Genomic DNA, 16,240 nt, shown 5'->3' on the forward strand with positions numbered 1-16,240 from the left:
TATAGAATGCCCACACTAACCCCATGATACAGGTCACACCATCACTCTTTTAAAGTGATGGAAATTGAAACACAGAGAGGGAAATAAAAACCCAAGACCACACAGCTAGTAAGTGGTAGAGCCAAGGGTTCAAGCCTGAGAATGCAATCTCTAAAGCCCTTGCTTTTAACCACCGTGCTCTACAGTGTGAGGAAGGAATGATTGAACTTATCTTGAGGAGGAGACTGAGAGATGTAAGTCAGCTTGCCAAGGCTATTCTGCAGTAAGAGCTGGCATTGGGGTTTGGATTGAAGGCTGCCTGACCCCAAAGTTTTTCTTCCGCAAAACAGTTCACAGTAGTTGGTATTGTGTGCTTCATTTTAATTAATTAATTCGACAGCATCTTCCGAGTGTCTGCTCTGTGCCAAGCACAGAGATACAGGGGTGAACAAGACACACAGGTCCTGCCCTCGGTGGCTTCTTGATCTAGCAGGAAATAGACGTGAAAATGGCAATTGTGGCGCAGGGTGATAAACCATTATTAGCCATAATAGCTAGCTTTGCACGGTGTTTATAGCTCACTGAGGGCCCCAAATAGAAATCTGGCCATTTCCATGTCTGCTGAAAATGGTCTAATGGCTTCTCCGTTGCTGTAGCATCACATCTGAGCCTGGGATTCAAGGCCCCTGTGATGTGGTGGAGCCCACCTCTGCATCCCAGTCCCCGGCTGGCCCCCTGCCCCACTTTGTGCTCCAGCACTAGCAACTGCTAGAAGTTCCTCCCACACAAGGGTGTTTCTCACCTCCATGGCTTCATCACGTGGAATCTCCGCCTGCAGTGCCTACTTTCCCACTCCCAACTTTCTCCTGGTTAACTCTTATCCTGCAAAACTCATCTCAGATGGTACCGCCTCCCCAGGCTGGGTGGGAAGGAGTTTCCTGTTATTGGAGGTGTCTGAGCCAAGGATGGAAGATCAGGGCAGGGCGACAAATCACTTAAGCTCTACGGGTCTCAATTTCCTTTTCTGTAAAATGGGCCCAAGAATAAGCCTAACTATAGGAGAATAGAAGCCTTGCTAGGGGGAAGCACAGTAGCCTGTGGGGGCTAAGAGGAGGAGTATAAGCAGCCTTTGGGTCAGGAAAGCTTCCTGGAGGACTTCATATCAAGGCGGAGGCTCAGTGATGTTTTTATTAATAGCGAATACTTACGTGGTGCATCCTCTGTGCGGGGTGCTGCTCCAGGCCCTTTGCACGTGTAAGGTCATTGAACCCTTGTGACGGCTCTATGAGGCAGGCCCTGTCATTACCCCCGTTTTACACATTAAGAGATTGAGGCACAGAGAGATAAGGCAACTTGCTTGGGGTCACGCAGCTAAGAAGGGGCAAAGCCTGGATTCTACCCCAGGCACTTGGCTCCAGCGTCCACACTCAAACCACCTTGTCATTATGAGAGGAAGAGCAATAGGAGCGGAGGGTGGGGTCCACTTAAACTCTGGGGCAAGCATCACTGTACTCAGTAGCACAAAGTAGAATGGGTGCCTTCATCCCTCCATGCTCCAGTGAACAGGCCATGCCCTCCGGACCCTCACAGGCCGGGGAACTCTTGCTCCGACTCCACTCACCCCGGGGCAGGGAAGGCCTCTCTGTGTGGGGCCCACCCAGGCACCTCCTGCTCTGCCTGGGCAATGGGGCCTCGTCTGGGGGGCAGTGGCTGTGCTCGCACCGCCTCATGCTGATAACTGCCCGTCGCAGGCAGAAGAAACATTCTTCTCCTTATTTCGCAGGTGAAGGAATTGAGGCCCAGAGAGAGAGAGTAAAGGACTGGGCAGTGTCCAAAAAGGCAACTTGAAGCTGAGATTCTGGACTCGAAGGCCAGAGCATCTCCTTAGCAACGGGGATACCCATCATTGCCATTTCCTGGCACTGCTACGTGGTGAGCAACGGATGGGAGAACCTTTGTCAAAATCTCGTGCTAGGTCTGCCCATGACGCCTGCTCAGTACCTGGACACTCCCTTCCCTTCCCTCAGGAAATGGATGAATGAATGAGTGAATGAGTGTAGAAGTCACCTAGAAAGGGGGGAGTTGGGGGGTGGAAGCTTTCTCGCTGCTGTGGACTCTTCCTGCTCTGCCCCACTTGCTGACCTGGGCAGCTGAGAGCTGGTGGTGTCTGCTCAGCTCTGCCAGCTCTCCTCGCTGCCTCAGAGCTCAGAGCCCAGCGTGTTTATTCTTATTCATCTGACACCCCATCCCCCTACCCCCAACCTCCCAGCTTCCACGCTGATGTGGGGGTCTGGGAGTCAATGGGATTGTTCTTCTGACCTGGCCCTTGGACTCACTTCTGTTTGGAAGCCAGGGGGCACTGCTCAGTCCGTGAAGAGCCGTGAAAAAAGCGACTCCCTTCCCTCCCCTCCCATTTGTAGGGGCTTTTCCTGCTTTCACAACACTTTTCCTGCCTGTGACCTAAGGCGATTTTCACAGCCCATTTTCCCCGAGAAAAAGGCCAAGACAAATGAAATGACTTGCTCAAGATCAGGAGCCAGAACTCAGGACCTTTACCACAAAATCATGATGGTTCCCTGCCTCCCTCTCACTCTCCCTCCCTCCTCTCTCTTCCTTTTCTTTCTTCTTTACACAAATATTTATGTGGAGGAGGAGGGGAATAGGAGAAGAGAATAAGTGGGCATGATGGAGTGGAAAGAGTACTGGATAGGAGTCAGGAGCCTTGAATTCTGGTCTTGGATTTGCCACTAATTTACTATGTCACCTTAAACAAGTCGCTTTCCCTCTCTCAGCCTCAGGTGTTTATACTAATAACCTGGAGCAAGGGGCTGTCACTTCCATCCTTATACTTGGGAGGCTTGTAGTAAGAATAAATTGAACGAAGCAATACTTTGTTCTCACATCTGCTCACTCACCTGACTATCCAACATCCATCCATCCATCCATCTATCCATCATCCTTCCTTCTTTCTATCCACTCATCCATCCTCCATCCACTCCCCCATTCACCATCCCTCCCACCCATCCACCCATCCATTCATCCTTTGTGTCCCTGCTATGTGCCACGCACAAGAGAAAGACCATACTATTTATGGCCTGGCTCAACTGCCGTCTCCTACAGGTCCCTTCCCTTGTGGAAACTGACTGCCCATCCCTATTTCTTCCTGGACTACGTCGGTCCCTTTTGTCACGAGTCCTTAACTAGACAGGGAGGTCCTGAAAAGTGATGACAACAGCTGATCCATCTGAGTATCCTCGGCATTATCCAGCCCTCAGCATCAGTGATTGCTCTCTGAGTTCACAGCTGTTGAGCCCAACTCAAATCATAATTCATCCTCAGCTTTCTGGGACAGTTTGAACCAGAGTAAAGAGCCTGCATGGCCAATATTTGCCTCTGATACCTTCTTCCCTTTGGGATCTTAATCTTACTCTCGCTCCCTCTTCGGAGATCCAGAGAGATTGCATCCAACCCAGGATTACACAGCAGGCATGGGGCGGTGGGCGGGATGGGGGAGGGGGAGGGGATGAAGGAGGGGGATTCAGGGAGAGGAGGATGGAGGGGCAGCCTTGAGACAGAAGTCTGATCTTCTCAGGCCACTTAGTGATCCACATGGTCTCACTCACTGGGGAGCTGCCCATGGAGACCTGCCACCTGGGCCATCAGCTCTGAATCACTCACCTCCCTGTCCATCTTTTCCTCCCCCAACCTGCCCAGCCAGCCCAGCTAGCCCTGCTGTACCAAGGCCCATCGGCTGCGCTGGCCAGACATTGGGGTTGGGTGGGGATTGGACGGTGGGGAGTTTGTTATTTTCCTGCTCAGGCCTACTCCAGAGTCACCAGACCTCTGCTGGCTGGCTGGGCTGGCCCATTCTTTCCTGGTTCTGGCCCGCTGTGGCGGTCCCCAGCGCCCCTCTGAGTGACAGGGGTCAGGCATCCTCCCAGTGCCTGCATCATGTCACTGGGAGCTGGGAGCTGGCCGCACAGCCTCTCTGTGCCCAGGGGCCAGGTCCCCGCAAGGAGAGTGTCCTTGATGGGCGGGCTGTCAGCAGAGGTGGTCTCACTCCTCCCGCTCCTCCCCGCTCCCTCCCTAAGAGTCTCATTAGCTCTCAGCTACATTGGAAGAATTAGGGGTGTCTGGTAGAGGGAGGTGGCTGGTTCTCACAGCAGGGGCTGTGGTTAAGTCCTGACACGTTGGCACTGCATGTGCGCTGGCCATGGGCAGTGGGCCCTGGCTGTGCAGATGCTGTCCCGGGGACTCTGTGTGTACAGCCTGCCCAGAAAGCCTTCCTTCCCGATTGGCCTCATAGCCTTTTTGGACCATGGAGAAGCCTCCAGTATTTTTCTTATAAATATTTTTTTCCTTTTTATAAATTTACTTACAAATGTATAAAAAGCCTGCCCTCGGGCTTTCTCTAGTTGCAGCGAGTGGGGCTACTCTTCATTGTGGTGCATGGGCTTCTCATTGCAGGGGCTTCTCTTGTTGAGGAGCATGGGCTTTAGGTGCGAGGGCTTCAGTAGTTATGGCGCGTGGGTAGTTGTGGCTCATGGGCTCTAGAACGCAGGCTCAGTAGTTGTGGTGCACGGGCTTAGTTGCTCCGAGGCATGTGGGATCTTCCTGGACCAGGGCTCGAACCCGTGTCCCCTGCATTGGCAGGTGGATTCTTAACCACTGCGCCACCAGGGAAGTCCCTCCGGTATTTTTCTTTTTTTGCATTTGTTGTAGATTCTGCTCATTGCGTGTGGAAAGGCTCCACTTATTCTTGGGTCTTAGTTTGACATTCTCTGTGTGACCTTGGAGGAGCCCTTTCCTCTTCAGGTTTCCATTTGCTTGTGGGGTTGCTATGGTCCTAAAAGCCATTGAGTTGACTGCCTGGGATGCAGATCTTCATGTTTATGAAGGGCCTCACGTCTGCTTTCTTTAACCTGCACAACTATCCTCGTAGGTGCTATTCTCACACCCATTTTACAGATAAGGAGACAGAGTCCCAGAGAGATTAAGGGACATGCTGGAAGTCACGTAGCTAGGAAGTGGTAGGGCTGAGATTGAAACCAGCTCTGTAGTATTACAAAGCCCGCGATCTTTCACCTTCTCTGTGCCCTTCCAGAAGTCCAGTGTTCTGCAGTTCTGGAATGCCTGCTGTCTACCTGATCCTGTGGGGTTGTGGGTAGGTGGGGGCCGAGGTTCCTGCCCTCGTTGAACCGGGGAGCTGAGGTCCAGGGAGTAGTTAGTGGTCCAGGCAGCTGGGGCTGCAGGAGTGGGCACAGCCTGAGTCCCTAAGGACTGCACTGCCAGGGAGGAGGGCTTCAGACAAGGACAAGACAAGGGACAGTGCTGAGGGCGACAGTGATCATGTCGATGCTCCTCCACCTGCAAAACTCCAGGAACAAACTTGCCTCCTCCCTCCCCTTTTTGTGATAATTCAATAAGACCTCTGCCCCTCTCTTTATGTCATTAAGAAGTAATAATAGCTAAAAATGTCCAGGATGCCAGCTCCTTTCTGCATCCTGTGTGGAGCCTTTTACATGCGTGTTGTCGTTGAAACCTCACCACCACGATGTGGATGAGGTCCTATTAGTATCTACGATATAGAGATGAGGGGATGGACTCGGTGGGGTGCAGGCCCTGGCTCGAGGTCTCACAGCTGCAAGTGGCTGAGCAGGGATTTGATTCCGGGTCTGTGTGGGACTGTGCTACTCTCTCGGTGCCCGGCCACTACCTGGGGAAGCAGGAGGAGAAGAAGCCTCCCCCGGTCCTTCCCAGCTCAGCTCAGGCGTGAAGCAATTAGTTGGGCTTTGTGGGGCCTGGGAGAACCTGGGCCACGACATCAGCACGTGTCCGCACCTCTCTGTGGTTCTCAGTCAGCTTCTCTGTCCAGTAGGCTAGTTTCTGGTGGTTCCTTGGAGGCGTGGAAGGGCTTTGGGGTATCTAGAGTCTGGCCCCACGAGAGAGCGAGGCAGGCAATTCTGGGTCCGGCCCAGCAGGAAAAGCAGAACTGTTCCAGTCTGGGCGGGGCCTGCACCCTTTGGTGGCATCAGAGTATCCAGTGCTCACCTCGCAAAGTGCCAGGCCCGGAACTGGCGACACATGGATTTGATTGCTTGGGAAATCTGCTTGGGGGGGCCTAGGGTAGGGGAGCAGGGGTGGAACAGCTGATCGGCCTAAAAATAGCATAGCCTGGAATTCCAAGGGGCTCAAGGGTGCCCCATTCCAAATTTGGAAGTGGTCCAGAATATTCTTTGTAGCAGGCACCCTACATGGGTGGTTTTTCAGCACTGTGGCAGCAGCACCGGGGCAGGGGAGATCGGAGTCTGGTCCTGGTGTGGCCTCTCGCTGGCTGAGCAACCTGGGCAGAGCAGGCCCTCACCTTCTCTGGACCCCTACTGCTCCTCCACCTTGGCTGCCTGATAATTCCTGCCTGGCCATCTGGCAAGCTGGTTAGAAGGATGCATTTGGACAAATGTAAATTGTCAAGTGCTGCATACGTGTCTGCTGTTACTGCCAAAAGGGAGGGGACCCTGGGAGTGCTGAGTTCATGATAGTCGCTGGGTGTCAGACAAGCCTAAGCTCTTTATGATGAGGTTCACAGCTTCCAATGCCTTCCTGTGGCTCCCAGCCTCTTCACATAGATGTTCCTTGTTGCTTCTTCATAGAAAATGCTTCCTTTGAATGAACTAAAGTCAGAACAGTCCAACCATCAAATGAGCTGTATTGAGAGGTAGTGAGCTTTCTGTCACTGGGGGTATGCAAGACAGAGCCAGACAACACCTGGCAGGGAAATCATCTATGACTTAGACTAGATGCTACTGAACTTCGTCTGACCCTCAGAGTCTGGCCATCTGTCCACAGAGGCTACACCCCACCTGCTCCCTCTGCCACAGGAGTGCCTTGTCCAGATCTGAGGCAGACACTCTATCCCCGATCCCTCTGCACTGCTCCACACTAAACTTGGCACCCTCACTGCCCCTCAGGGCTCAGGGTCCAGTCCTTGCCACACCTGGGCTTCCTCTTCTGGGCATGTTCTAGTGCTCTGGTCATGTTATCCTCCAGGGCCTCAGTTTCCCCGCCTGCCAAATGGAGACGCTAATGTTTGGCACTCCAGCTTTGCAGGGCTGAGCAGGGACAAGATGATGTCAATTCACAGGCACCTCAGACACCACAAAGTCCGATTCCCCTTCAGTGACTCTCTTCCTCTAGAGAGGGCAGGCTGGGGTCTTGGGAGAGGGGACCTGCTCGAGGCCACAGATGAGACAGCACAGCAGAGCCACCTCTTGAATCTTGTTCCTCGGTGTCCAGTGCTGTCCTTGGAGCATACTCAAGCACCGAACGGGTCTGATATCACCATTATGAAGCTGAGTTTGAGTCTTGCCACTTACTGGCTGTGAGGCTTGGGGCAAACCACGCCCCTTCTGTGCTTTAGTTTCCTGTCTGTGCATTATAATGTCACCTTACAGAGTTGCTGAGGGGATTGCACGTGATCACATGGGGAGGGGGCCAGACTCTAAGGCCCAGGCTGTGGGAAGCGGCACAGGACAGCTGGCTGGAAGTTCTCCAGCCCTCAGAGATGGGAAGTGGAAGGGGCTGGGGAGTCAGCAAGGCTTCTTGGAGACGGGAGGGAACAATGCCTGCAGCAGGCCTCCTTGTCGAATTCCCACTCATCCTGCAGGTCTTAGCTCAAAAGGGCCTCTTCTAGAAGTCCTCCTTGAGTCACAAGCAGAGCTGGCTCCCAGGCTCCCTTGCACTTTGTGATGCCTGCTGACAGAAAAGCTTCTTGTGACTGTGTTGGAGACTTGGGTTGGAACGCCTTACTAGCTGTATGACCTTGCCCTTGTTTTCTCAGCTGTGAAATGGGCACTGACAGAGTCAGCCTCATAGATTGCTCTGAGAATAAAGTGGTTTAACATTGAGGATGTGCAAAACAAAGGGTAGCCATTGTGACGATGACAATGATGATGACATTCGTTCATTCATTCACTCATTCATTCATTTGTTCAGAAACCCTGGACACACCCTTCTCTGAGCTCCAGCTAGACACTAGAGACACAGCAGAGGATCAAACAGTCCCTGACTCCTGGGAGCTCAGAATCTAGGTGAAAAACCTGCAAATCCACCGTTCCACACCCAGTCCAGTGCAAGTTGCAGTGGGTTCTCTAAGACCCAGAGGAAACACAGAAGGAGCTCCCCAGGCTGCCAGCAGGAGTCAGGGAAGGCTTCATAGAGAAGGAAGCATTTGAGCTGAGAGTTGAGGGATGAGTTGACTTTGGTCAGGTGGGCAAGCTGGAGAAAGGCTGCCCAGACCCAGGACACAGCATGTGCCACAGCCCAGAGGTGGGAGAGGTGATGGGGACCCCTAGGCAGATTGTGGTGTCCAGAGCATAGAGTGAAACCCTGGGCCCAAGACAGAACCAAAGTCTGGGGACCATCTCCTCACTCAGTTGGCCACAGAGAGTCATGGCCACAAGGACCTTCCAGGAGGGGCAGGTTTTGATTGATGCTGCTGCTGCTGAAGAAGGTGTGACAGTGATTTGATGTTGCGGGTGGCACCGTTCAGGCCCTGCTCCCCACAGGCTGCTGCTTGCAGTGGGCTGGCACATACACCCTCAGGTCCCAGGGTGTACAGGCACCGGGAAGCGATGCCGCTCAGTGCTCTTAGGTAAGCGGGAATGAGCTCTACAGTCAAGGATGCCCCATCCCTGCATTCCAGCCTGGAAGGGCCCTGAGGTTGCTGAGCTCCCCACCACGGTGCTGTATCTACCTCTGTGTCCCCTGTGCCTAGCACAAGGTGGCCTCGAGTAGGTATTCACAAATGTCATAAAATCGGCTCCCCTCATGGCCATTCAGATGGAGACAGGGACCCACAAAGAAGGACAGGGTCACACAGCGAGACAAAGTGTCCCTTGCTGGCCTGGACCAAGTGGCCTTCTCTGTTCCACCCACCCGGTCAGTCCTGTTCCCTTCCAGCCCGATGCTCAGTGTCCTTTCTGGGAAGAGCCTGGGCGGGCTAGGCTGGCGGTCACTCCGCCCTCCCCAGGATCTGAGCCCTGAACCTGAGGACCGCCCGAGGGCAGGCGGCAACCTTCCGAGGACTCCTTGAAGCCATCCTTGTCTTCTTGACGAAAGGCATCTGGGGCCCGCCAGCCCCTCCTCCGCCCAAGTGGGAAACACAATACGCCGATAATGATCTAATATTTATACAACGCCTTTCTACCAGATGCATCCCAACAAAGTTTACAAGCTGTTCCTGCTGATGGCGCAATGTATTCCAGATCCTCTCCCCGGCCCCAGCCCGCCCCCACCCTCCTGCTGCTCTCATCCTTGGGTCCCAAAGGCTAGCAGAGACTCCCGGCATCCACCTGAGGGATGGAGAGCCCAGCTGGTTGGAGGGACTGCCACTCCCATACGGTCTCTGGGCACTGCCCTGTGGGGAGATAATCTGTGCCCAGGACTTGGGGGGAAAAAAAGCCATCCAGAGGAAGGCAGGGCCGCACTTGGGTTTTGAAGTTTGGCCAAAACTCACAGCACCGCGCCAGCCTCTCCCTATCCCTCAGACCCACAGGAGGGACCTGGGAGGGCCCGGCTGCCCGCGCGAATGTGCCTCCTCAGTCACTTCCTCTGAGGCGTCTCCATGAATGAGGACTTGTGTTCATTCCCTCCCATAAATTGCCCCTGGTCACCAGGGCCATGTTCTGTGTCAGAGTCCCTGACCACCGGCCTTGGACAAAACCTGCTTTGTGAAGTCCGGGTGGAAGACAAACAAATGATTATGACCTTCGTTTATCCCCTCCCCCACCTTCTTTTCTTGGCCTGGAGTTAAGACCTTTTTTCTCTGTCAACAATCTTGACTTTGTTCCCTGAGAAGGAAACAGCTCCGGGAGGGACTTGCAGAGAGGCTGCTTGCAAGAAAACCGTTTGGGAGGAGGGTGAAAAAAGACAGAGGGTACAGGAAATGGCAGACATTTTTTGTTGAATTAAACCATTAGGAGTGACCCCCAAACCAGAGCAAGGCAGAGGGAACAACTGGATACATTTAGGTCAGGACAAGCAGCCAAGTGAGGAGCTGAAACCAATTACCATAAATGAATGTTTCTTTTTTATTCACGACCACCGTGCCTGTTCCCAGGATGCTCTTGGGCGTCTTATAAAAACAGATGAACTCTCTGGTTTTGTTCGGGGAGTTAATTAGCTAATGCAACTGTTGGGCAATTTATCAAACATTAGCGCATGCTGCGATTAATGACCAAGAGAAGTCGTCACTGGCTGGTCCAAAGCCACAGAGGCTGCCCAGACTTCAGGGCTCAGGGTTGGGTCTTCTCCTGGGTGGGGCCATTTACTTAGGATGTTGGTGCCCTAGAATTAACAGCCACCCCCTCAAAACCTGCCCCTCCTGGAAGGTCCTTGTGGCCATGACTCTCTATGGCCAACTGAGTGAGGAGATGGTCCCCAGACTTTGGTTCTGTCTTGGGCCCAGAGTTTCACTCTATGCTCTGGACACCACAATCTGCCTAGGGGTCCCCATCACCTCTCCCACCTCTGGGCTGTGGCACATGCTGTGTCCTGGGTCTGGGCAGCCTTTCTCCAGCTTGCCCACCTGACCAAAGTCAACTCATCCCTCAACTCTCAGCTCAAATGCTTCCTTCTCTATGAAGCCTTCCCTGACTCCTGCTGACAGCCTGCGGGGCTCCTTCTGTGTTTCCTCTGGGTCTTAGATGAGCCACTGCAACTTGCACTGGACTGGGTGTGGAACGGTGGATTTGCAGGTTTTTCACCTAGATTCTGAGCTCCCAGGAGTCAGGGACTGTTTGATCCTCTGCTGTGTCTCTAGTGTCTAGCTGGAGCTCAGAGAAGGGTGTGTCCAGGGTTTTTGAACAAATGAGTGATGAGTGAATCCATGTACAGCAGTGCCCTCCTGTGACTCCTATGGTCTTAGGCTGTCCCTCTGTCCACAAAAGGAAAGGGATCTTGGTTCTCCCAGAGTAGGCTTTTCTCCACTGTGGAGTTGCAGAAAACTGGCATCCAGCTAAGAGCCACACAGAGGATCACACAGAGAGGAGGAAGACCTGGGTTGTGGCCTGGTGCAACTACTTTCGCTCTGCAGGCCTCAGTCTTCTCATCTGTGAAATGGGCTAATTAACCCATCTCTGAAGCTTCTTGAGAGAAAAGCTGCAGAGGAGTACATGGCCTGGGGGGCAGTCCCAATACAAAAGGGGAGGGAAGGCAGGAAACTGAATTGAAGCTGCCCTACTGCTTGCCCTGAATAACTCTGACTTGAGGAAAGAAGTTGTTCAGCTTCTTTACAGACTTTTGGCTAAAAAGACCCTCTGTGTGTGGGGTGGGGGAAAAGAGCTGATCTTCAGAATCAGGAGGAGCTGGGTCCAGTCCTGCTTAGCTGTGTCCTTGCTGTGTGACCTCAGGCAATTCACACCATCTCTTGGAGCCTTGGTTTTCGGTTCTGAAAAATGGGACAATAATGCTTCACACCCTGGGGCGTGTCAATGTCTGACAAGTAGTGAGTCTGGCCCCGGGCCCAGAGCAGGGCCTCACTACGTAGTAGCTTCTCTTATTGTCATTAATTACATTAACAAATGCCACTGGTGGGTGAAGAAGCGTGGAAGGAGCAGCCCTCAATCTGTTGTCTTCTCTGTTTCTTTCTTGCTGGCAGGGTCTCAGTGTTGAAGAATTAACATTTTTCCTTTCTGCTAATTCCACTAAAATGTGTTTCCAACCTAGCAGCTACCCAGTCCCTGGCCTGCTGGGGCTGACATCTGCCAGAAAAGCAGACCACCTTCTCGGATTTTCCGTTTGCAGCTGGGAGGGCGGGCTGGCAGAGCAAATTACAAAGCAGACTCCGGCTCCAGCTCCTGCTCGGGCGGGGCAGGCCCCTCGTGTGGTGGGCGAGGCCCTGCCAGGAGCTGGCTGGAGATGGGCCTGGAGCAGCAGACGCCCACATGTCTGGGCAAATAGGAGTCCCCACGTGTCCGTGGGCCAAGAAGGAGAGCAGGGAAGGATTCAGGCAAGAGACCGAGGGGCTTCCTGGCTTCAAGGAAGGATTCAGGTAGGAGTCCTCTCTCTGGGACTTCACGCAGGTTGTTTTGCCTTTTTCAGACTCAGTTTCCTCTCTCGGTAAAATGGGAACACATATAGGTCCACCATCCCTTATCTGACATGCTTGGGTCCAGATCTGGTTTGGAGTTTGGAATGTTTCAGAGTTTTAGAAAGTGCTATTGTGTACATTATGCTTTATTAAACACCCCCAGCAGGGTAAGGAGAGCAGCCTGTAAGCAAACAGGTGATGATTTCTGCAGTGAAATGTATGGATATTCACATTAAGTAGGATTAATAAAGACCATAAATAGCTTCATGTAGGTTCAGCTCGGGTTTTTTGACGCCAAATGAATTTCTGCCAATTTATGGAAAAGTTCTCCTTTTTCAGAGCTTCTTGGATTTCAGAGTTATGGATAAAAGACTGTTGCACCTGTCACATCTGTGGGATAGGGTTGTAAAGACGGCATGAGGTAGAGAAGGTAAGGCAGCTTGTGGACTTTCAGGAAATGGGAGGTATTGGTTCCCCTGGACCAGTGGTTCTCAACCTTGGCTACATATTGGAACCACTGATGCTCAGACCCCACCCCAGGCAGCTTTAAATCCAAACCTATGGGCCTGTAGCTCTGGCAGAATATACCTTGGGTGATTCCTTTTTGGTAACAGCTTTATTGAGATATAATTCATGTATCAAATAATCCACTCACTTACGGGATACCATTCAGTTCTTTTTAGTATATTCACAGAGTGATGTAACCATCACCACAATCTATTTCAGAACACTTCACCCATTTCCACAGTCCTAAACAACCATGAATCTAATTTCTGTCTCTATCGATTGCTTATTCTGGACATTTCATATGCATGGAGTCATATAATATGTGGTCCTTTGTATCTGCCTTCTTTCACTTCGCATAAAGTTTTCAAGGTTCATCTATGTTGTAGCATGTATCAGTACTTCATTACTTTTTACGGCCAAATAATATTCCACTGAAAAGGTATACCACATTTTGTTTATCTATTCATCTGTTGATGTATATTTGATGTAATACTGCTATGAACATTCATGTACAAGTTTTTGTGTGGACATATGTTTTCATTTTTCTTGGATCTATACCTAGGAGTGGATTTGTTGGGTCAAATGATAACCCTATGTTTAAATTTTTGAAGAAGTGCCAGACTGCTTTCCATAGTGGCTGCACTATTTTGTATTCCTACCTGCAGTATATGAGGGTTCTGAGTTTTCCACATCCTTGTTAACACTTGTTAGTATCTGACTTTTTGATTGTGGGCATGGTATTGGGTATGAAGTGGTATCTCATTATGGTTTTGATTTGCATTTCCCTGTTGACTAATGACGTTGAATGTCTTTTTAAGTGCTTTTTGGCCATTTGTATATGTTATTAGGAGAAATGTCTTTTCAGATCCTTCATTCCTTTTAAAATGGGTTATTTATTTTTGAGTTTCAAGTGTTTGTTTGTTTTTTGGCTGCTCCATGTGGCTTGTGGGATCTAAGTTCCTTGACCAGGGATTGAACCCAGGTGGGCCATGGCTGAAAGCACAGAGTCCTAACCACTGGACTGCCAGGGGATTCCCTCAAGTGTTCTTTATGTGTTCTAGATACAAGTGCCTTAGCAATTATATGATTTTCAAATATTTTCTCCCATTCTGTGGGTTGTCTTTTCACTTTTGTTGGTGTCCTTTGAAGCACAAAAGTTTTATATTTTGATGACGTCTTTTATTTTTTCTTTTGTTGCTTGTGCTTTTGGTTTCATATCTGAGAAACCACTGACAAATCCAAGGTCATGAAGATTTACCTTATGCTTTCTTCTAAGAGTTTTACAGTTTTGGCTTTTACATTTAGGCCTTTCATCCAATTTGAGTTAATTTTTGTATATGATGTGAAGTAAGGATCCAACTACATTCTTTTGCAGGTGGCTATTCAAATTGTCCCTTCTTGAATAATGCATATAGAGTTTGAGAGCCGCTGCTCTGGAATGTAAACCCCAGGAAGGCAGAGCTGATGCTTGCTATATCCTTGGCACTGACCACAGACATATAGGAATGAATAAATGGATGAATTCATGAATGGTTGGATGGATGAGTAATGTCTATACTCCCAAGATTCCAACAAGGGCAGATGTGTCATGAGTCAGAGACTGTCAGGTCAGGCTAAGTGTTGATGGAGACCAACCTCTCTCCTGGGGAGAGCCCCCTCTTGGTAAGGCAGGGCTTGTCTCAGCATCTTTTGACATAGCTGTGGTGTTGGGGAGCGCTCTCCCTACAGAGCTGGTCCCTGGGAAGTGGTCTCATTGACCTGAAGGAAAGTTCTTCCTCACACAGAGCTGAAACTTGCCTCCTTGTAGCTCCCTCTCTGTCCCCAGCCCCAGATCTGCCCTCTGGGACCCCACCTGGTGCTTCAGTCTCATCTGCTCTGGGCCAGCCCTAGAGATTGTGGGGTGATGAGGATGGCTGCAGCTTCCTCTCCTGCTGGCTGAGCAGCACCCACTCCCCACGGGATGGGTTTCCAGCCCCTCACATCCCAGCGGCTTCCTCTGCATCCATCCCAGTTATCTCTGTTCTGCCAAGGGGCAGGCCAGGACTGGACACAGTCCATCAACTGGGATCTAACCAACCAGCTCAAAGGAAAGCCAGTCCAGTCCCTCCTTCTTTTGCACCCTTGACCTCTGTTTAGTCTGGGCTCACGTTAGCTCTTTTAAGTTAGCCCCGACACATTGCTGACTCAGATAATTATTAACATTGTAATATAGTATATCTTGTTATTTATTAACAAACAATATGTTAGTATTATCAATAATATATTAGAATATGTTAATGATGATGAGTATCATCTACTGAATGTTTGCTGTGCGCCAGTATTATGCTCAGTGCTTTATAAATGTTGTCTCATTTGATCGTCTGTTACTCATCACTGTACCCGTTTTAGAGAAAGCTGAAGCTCGGAGAGGTTAAGTAGCTCATTCAAAGCCACAAAGCTTGGATATGAATCTGTGCTTGTCCGACTTCAAAGCCCCCAGTTGTAAGCCCTGTGCTATCCTGTCTCCAGATGACTGTCCTCCCTGGGGGTGGGAATGCTCTCCCTGTCCTGTGCTGCCCTGCTCTGCCCTCCTATGGCTGGTGCTGAGCCCGTGACACACCACACCCTAGTCCTTGCTCTGTGCCTTTGATTCTGCCATCCCACATCCCCGCTCATCTCTCTGCAACTCTGGGCTTCCCTCAGTGTCTCCAGCCTGCGCTTTATGTCCTTACTGACAAAATTCCAACCAGGCAGGGATGTGCAGAGGCAGAATCCTTCATATTCACTCTAGACCCTGCCCAGCTTAAGTAATAATCCTCCTGCCGTCGATGGGGAGCCCCACCGACGTGCATCGTCACACCTCGCCTTGGGATGGAAGAAACGAGCCCCGCAGCACCGTCCCTTTCCTGGTCCTTGGTGTACCTTAGAGCATGGCTGCCCGGGTAGGGCATGTGGGGCCTACATCCCCATTCTGAGGAGGAGCGAGCTGGGAGTATTTTTCAGATAGACACTGAGACCAGCTGGAGCCGGAGCTGGACCCAGCTCTGCAGCCTTGCCCTGTGCTCTCCTCCAAGGAGGTACTCCCTCGTCCTACGCTGTCAGCCTAGCCAAGCCCCCGTGGCTGTGAGCGCGTTGAGTGTAGCCTGCAGAACTCTTGGAGACCTCTAAAAAGAAGGGAGGCCCTTGAAACCACTCCACAAGTTCATTAGACACATTTTCAAGCTCCTAAATGGGCTCTAAGAAGTCACAGAAATAGCTGGTGGTTTCTTTCCAGCCTGTGTCGTTTGACCACTTCACTTCACTTCGCCTCACTTCGTTGTAACAGATAAACTAGACGCAATCCCCACCTTCTTGTCCACTCGTTCATTGACTCATTCAGTGAGTCCCTCATTCATTAATCACTGTGTTCAGTGAATTATTTGTTCATTTGTTCACTCATTCATTTCCTCTTTCATTCATTTGCCCAGATACCTGCAGAGGTCCACTTCCTTCCCTCTTTCAAGTCTTTTTCTCTGATGTCACATTCCTAGAGAGGTCCCTCATTCTCTCCCCCAACACAGGAGAAGCCCTTTCCCTGTTTTATTTTTCTCCATAGCACCTTCTTAATATGCTATATCTAATTTACTTATTTGCTTTTCTCGTTGTCTGACTCTGCTGACTGTAATAAACTGGGATTTTGTCTGTTGC

This window comes from Balaenoptera acutorostrata, chromosome 1, assembly GCF_949987535.1.
Source record: "Balaenoptera acutorostrata chromosome 1, mBalAcu1.1, whole genome shotgun sequence".
Lineage (NCBI taxonomy): Eukaryota > Metazoa > Chordata > Mammalia > Artiodactyla > Balaenopteridae > Balaenoptera > Balaenoptera acutorostrata.